Genomic DNA, 6,826 nt, shown 5'->3' with positions numbered 1-6,826 from the left:
GATCTGTTATGAGTAAGGGATCTCTCTGCCTTGGGCAAGGAAGGATGTCTTAGTCTCAAGTAGGTAAGGGATCTCAAGCCTTGAGAGACGTCCCTGCTCAAGGGGAGAGTCACCTGGCATGCAGTCCAGCTGCAATTCAGGGAGAGCTCAAACTGGGCTCATCCTGATGGTGATATTCATAGAGTGAAGTAGTTGGCTGCTAGTCAATAGTATAGACAAGATAGATGTCTTCATTTTAGCTCTGGTATCTTGTTCTGTACTTTGGTTATCTTGCATTTTTGGACTTCGAAACCACCTTTCAAAATACCTTTCTGAGGAACGTTCACTCCCTTGTACGTGAGCCAGGAGCTCTCAAACTCACAGGTTCACCACAGGGCATGAGGCCTGTTGCTCCTTAGTCAGCCCAAACCAAAGTACGGCTGGGGGTCAAGTGTATCCATGACACTCCACCCTGTGACTACATTCAACTTACTTCACATCATAGAGTGGTGGTATGGTCACCCCTTGCCTCTATGCTATAAACACTTGACATACCATGTTGGCACGCTAGCAGATCCACAGTAAGCAAACAGCTTTCAGTATAAAATATTACCATCAAGTACATATCATTTTTGTACATTATTGGGTGATTTCACATGATGAACAAGGAGTATTTGCTTCATTACATACCAAACTTTTACATATAGAATGATTATAAGAAATAAGCATAATATTGTTAGGGCTAACAAAATTTCAACTCGATGAAGCATTAAATTAAAAGTTCCTGTTGCTGTTGATGATTCCTTTTCTGAAACAGCATTAAGAGAATGCCGTTCAGGAACTAATTAACTCCTATTTTCATATGCACAAAGAGGTGGAACATAAGGAGGAGTTTAAGTGCCCGTGAACCCAAAAAGGTGGCAGGATACGTAGTGAGGAAGGAGATGTGAGTAACTTCCACACATCTACTTGCCATATAGTCAGGACGATTGTAAATGGTCCCCCTCCAGCCCCGAGCTCTGACGCGCTGCCCGGCAGAGACACCAACAACCCCTTTGGCTGTGGACCTTTACTGATCACCGTTACACAAGACGGCAGGGTCATCGAATCTCTCGATTGCAGGGACAACCCAGCGCTGGACGTAGTTCACACACAGACAGTGTCTGATGAAGACGGTTGCAAAAAGCCAAAGGTTTATGAGACTGATGAATTCATCCATTATTTACTAAATTACTATCAGACTATGCACGTGTTTGCTCAGAGCCAAAAATCACTGCAAACAAGTGCTGGTGGAAGAGAGTGGTGTCTGATGATGATGGAGAGTGGTTTTCACATCAGCTTGAATGCCAAAGTGCCCTCACAACAGTGACGTAGGTGCATTCCCTTTTTCTTTTTAAAATTTAACCTAATTCCACCCTGATCAAATGCATCCATTGGTTACTGTTTACTTCCTGCAATACTAGCCAAAAGTGGTGTTTACTAGCTACTGATTTCTGCTTCTGAAGGCCTGCGCATTGATGCTGAAAGTGAGGAACTGAGGGAACATTGTTAATAAGATTTACGAGGTCAATTAGTTCAGGCTTTGTTGATGTGCTACGAGAGAAAAGGGGAAAAAGACATGGGGAGGGGAGAGAAGAAAGTGGAAGGAGTCACAAGGAGTGACCAGGATCTATGGAGTGAGGAGATAACAGCTAGTAAGAAAGCAGTAGCAGTGACGTGCTCCAAAACAGAAGGTCTGTGTTGTTTCTTGTAATATATATAAAAAAACCAACCAAAAAACCAAACAAAATCCAAATTGAAACCTTAATTAGTCTACATTCAGTACCTTTCTACAGTGCAGCCAACAAAAGAGTCTAAGAAGATGCCCTTTATTCCACCTTTGGCAAGAATGTTCTGCTGACGATCCAATAGAGTATTCCCAAATCAATAGAAGAGCTAAAAGACATCTCTCCAGTTGCCAGGAACTCAACTATTTATGGCATTGTATTTCTTTGGTGGGAAGAAAGTGTTTAATCACCAGGGAGGGGAAAAACCTCAACTGTTTAAAGGAAGAATTCTAAACAAGAATAAATGGGTATAAACTTGCTATATGTTAATACTGCTTGGAAACCGGAGACTTCTAACCATACAAGGGTGATGCTTCCTCTAGGGGTTTGCCTTTCTTGCTCGCCTGCACAGGACACCTCAGCTTAGGATTCTTGCTGAGCATAGGTTTTCTCCATTCAGTCTTGCCATTTCCATGACTCATTTTTTTGGTCGAGTTTTTACGTACTTGTTCTGGCTGATAAAATGAATCAGCAGATGAGCTCAGCCTTCCACAGCACAATCTAATCCATGGAAAAGATGGTGGCTGGTGTGAGTCTGTTGTTATTTTTTCCCCTGTGTAAAGGGACCTGCCAAAATAAAACCAGTCATTAAAAAAAAAAAAATATGGATGTCACTAGCAGGATCTAAGATTATTAAAAGTGAATACTTCAAATTGCACCTTCTTTTCATAATTTCTGCCAGCCCAATCAAGTTTATATTGTTTATGTCCTACTTAGTTTCCTGTATCTCACAAGCTGTCACTGCAAAAACAGCCAGAGCAAGTGAATCCTCTGAAGGAGGTGATTTTCTTTTATCTCTTTTGTTATGCATACAAAAATACATTTTTATTACAGTTGGAGACTGAATTTTATTGAACATACATTTTATGCAGTTGAGTCCTTTGTAAGAACTATTCTGAACATCTGTTTCCTAGATGATTGTTGTGTATTTCTTTATGCTTGGTGTTGCATAGTTGTAGTTAATAAAGAACAATGTACACTGTCTTTAAAGCAGCTACTAGTTAATTCTTTAATCATTCCTACATTGCCATCATCCTGCGTTGTTGCATACCTTTTAATCAATCGTGCCATCTTTGAAATTTGCCTCAGACATCTTTGCAGTAAAAACATCAAGTTCTGGATTGGTTTTGGTGTTATTTAGTTTAAGGTTTGGGGTTTTGATTTTTTGTTTGTTTGTTTGTTTTTTAACTCTGTAAATAGTTTGGTCACTATCAATGAGTTGCTTCAGGGTAACACAGTTGTGACTAACATCAGAATCAGGCACAGCACTGAAATCTGTCACACACTGTTTTTATTAGTAAAGATGGTGTTGGAGCATGCTGTCATTTCCTAAATTAAATTCCATTCTACTCTGACACAGTCTTCCTCAGACACATCACAGAATCACATGGGGTTGGAAGGGACCTCTGGCAATTGTCTAGTCCAACCCCCCTGCCAAAGCAGGTCCACCCAGAGCAGGTTGCACAGGAACTTGTCCAGGTGGGTTTTGAATGTCTCCCGAGATGGAAACTCCACCACCCCCCTGGGCAGCCTATTCCAGTGCTCTGCCACCCTCAAAGTCAAGGAGTTCCTCCTCATGTTTAGGTGGAACTTCTTATATTCAAGTTTGTGCCCATTTCCTCTTGTCCTATCCCTGGGCACCACTGAGAAAAGACTGGCCCCGTCCTCTTGACACTGATGTACCTTATTAGGTACATCAGTACCTAATAAGAATATATTTAAAGTCTCATGGGAAGCTTCTGAGATCAGGGAGGGAGAATGACCAAAGCTGTCAAAGAACCCGCTTTTCTGCCCATGCTATCCCCACATATAAGTTAGAAAAGCTCTACATTTAGCACTGCTCTGAGGTGTTCAGTTGCCACTGCTTTCCGGGACATTTGCTGGTGAGTCCTAGAGCACAACATGCTCTTGGTCCATTCTTTCCTTGGTGGTGGGAGGAGAACCCACTCCAGCAAGCAGTTGGGTTGTCCCTATGACCGATAGTGAGAGTTAGCAGATTGGCGTATGATAACCCAGGATATCTGTGACGGAGCCAAAAATAGAACCTCGCACTCCCACTCGTCTGACTTAATCCCAAACCTGCCTTTCTGTACTGAGAGCAACTCATGGAGCCAGCTGGCTTTGTCAGTTGTAAAGCAGACTTTAGTAAAAGGAAGCAACCAAGAAACTTCTTCAGTCTCTGTGCCTATAAGCACATGCTCATGCTGGAGTTAATGCCATTGATACGCATTCTAAGCATAGCTCAGAAATGTTATAAAATGGAATTACATGAAGAAGGATTGTGTATTCTGGACGTTCTATAAATAACAATAATAAATGATTGTATTTCCTCTGGCTGGACAGCTTATGTTCTTATGTTCTAATTCTCCTTACAGCCAGAACTTATCTGTTGGACTAAGAACTTTTTTCTTTCTTTCTTTCTGAGGTAACCTTGTTGTAAGGTTAAACCAATCATCATACAGGCTGACAGTAAGTCCTGGCAGGGAAGTTAAACATGTTAAAAAAAAAAGAAAGAAAACACTACAAGGTACTTTTTAATTTTCCCTTAAAGAAATTTAAGTTCAACAAGTTTTCTTTGCAGCCAGCCAGTGGATGGCAGTATTCAACTCATCATTCAGTTGTTCCTGGCTAGAAAGCAGTTATGTAGGTGAGCTGCTCCTCACTCAGTACCTAGTATCCCATCACTACCTAATGAAAGAGTATTTCAGCAGTCCACTAATTAGTTTCATGAGTCAAACCTGCAATGACAGCCATCTGCAATAAGCAAGGTTTTATCATTGTTATTTCTGAAACAAAACTATGCAATTTTCCTAAGTCCCTTGGAACAGATCTTGGTGTTCTATTTCAAAATTAAATACAAGATGGAAGTTTGATTTTTCCTATAGACTGTGCAATCTAAAGGTAGGGAGATGTATAGTTTCAATATGGAAAGTCATCTTAGGTTTTAAATTACTCGAGCAATAGGTAACATGCAAACATAGTCCCTGGAATGACATTGCCAAGCCACAAGAAGAACCATAGCCATGATTCTTATTTGCACATACTTAAACACACTTCATGCCCCAAGCTTCTTCCAACTATCTTCCTCCACAGCCTATTCCTGAAGCTCTCAGAGAAAGCTTGTCTACGTGCACTGCTTGCCAGGCTTTAAATCAAACCCATTTGAAATGCAGTAGGTTATGATGTTGCAAACTGTGTGGGCGCTCCTATGCATTAAAGTTGACTTCAAATCCACTTTAGCTAAATGAGAATAAACTGAGAATAAACAAAAGAACTGGCTCTACACACTCTTTTGCACAGTTTTGCCTAAACTGATTTTCAAAGACATCACATGTCTCGTGCAGGCTGGGTTTCACCTTTCCTTGCTGTCCAGTTTTAAGAAGAAAGTTTTTGTAAGAGTAGAGCAAATCAGGGGTCTGTCCAATCTCGGTAGGTAACAGATGGGATAAAGCCTAGAAAATTGCATAGTGTAACTATCCTGAAAGAGGGATAATTATGCCACTCCAGATCTCTTTCTAATGTCTCAGACATTATATCTTTTGAATAAAACAAGATAGCTAATACTGGTCAAAACTGTATATGTAAAAGAACTCCATATTTTCTTGTTGCCTCTAGAAACATCAAATCCGCTTCTGAAGCAAGATGCTCAGTCTCTCATATTTTTTGTAGCAATAATTTCCATAGTTTTATTATTCACTGTGTAAAAGTGAATCATCCTTTTATCAGTTTTGAATGTGGCACTTTTAATTAATATGACATGGCACTTCTTCTCAACATGAGAATGTTGCCAGAGCGATTTCCTTAACATCAGTTTTCCCTGTCTCCTTTGCCAGAGGAAATACAACTTACTGTTCATTCAGAGAGTAACTCACCACACTGCTCCAGCAATGTGCACGATCCTAGTAGGCAGGATACTCTGCAATTGCAAAAGACCACAGTTTCCAGTTTCCCTGAAATACAAAATAATTGTATTTACATATAATTTGCTTAATTACAGGTAAGAAACTGTTGGGTTTTTTTTCTGCAACCAGGAGGCACAGGGTGAGCTTTTTACCTATTCCTGTGAGTTAGTACCTCTTCTACCTTCAAAACATGATTTTATCTTTTAAGATAAAGACAACCAGAAACCAATGTCAGCATATAATAGATTGCTAGAAAACCTTCCGAACACAAGGAGAACCAAGAATTGTGGAAAAGGCAAGTAGACCCAAGAAACATTTGCAGGCAAAAGTAGTATCTTTATTATATCAAGTTGTAGAGTGAGAAAACGCAGACATGCTTTTTGGCACACAAAGGTGTAACTGAAATAGACTGCCACGCTAAATATACCCGTAACAATTGTTCTCAGGTTGTAATTGCATACATAGCAATTAAACCATCTGAGAAAAGTGCTTGGTACACACCTCTGCCTGTAGCCCTAGCCCTTTGTGTGTCCTACGATCATTGCCCATCGCGGTTACAACTGTACTACCACAAGGGAAGAAATAACGTGTCTGTTTTTAAGGGGGAGAAAGGATATAAAATGTACCATGTTTTACAGTTGTGTTTGGAAGATGGCAAGAGACAAAAAAACACTGAACACTGAGGGAATATTTGAGGGAATGACTGCCCTAAATTGAATTCCTTTGGGGACCTTAAAGGAAGAACAACCAAGTGCTGGGAAGTGCGGACGGTACCTTCAACAGTGTGCTGGTGAGGCGCTGACAGCCTTGGGAGCTGCTCGGCTGTGGGGAGCTGACTGCCACATGGTGCCAAGCGACACAGGCATCATGTTTCCATTGGTTAAACACGGACAAGGTAGTGCTAAAACAGAGAAAAGCTGACGTTAATCCTCACATGTACATTGCTCAGTGGTGGATCAGCTACCCTCGATACAGGACAAAGAACCTGGTATTGTACCACAGCCCTGTAACTTGGCCCTCACACCACCCAAGCGAGGCAATTGCCAAGGAAGTAGCTCTTTCCCTTGGGGGATCTTTCAGACAACACACATACACGATGCCCACAGGCTGAAGCCACCT

The sequence above is a fragment of the Numenius arquata genome, chromosome 5, assembly GCF_964106895.1.
Source record: "Numenius arquata chromosome 5, bNumArq3.hap1.1, whole genome shotgun sequence".
Classification (NCBI taxonomy): Eukaryota; Metazoa; Chordata; class Aves; order Charadriiformes; family Scolopacidae; genus Numenius; species Numenius arquata.
The sequence above is the reverse complement of the archived record's forward strand: the minus strand, read 5'-3'. Positions refer to the sequence as shown.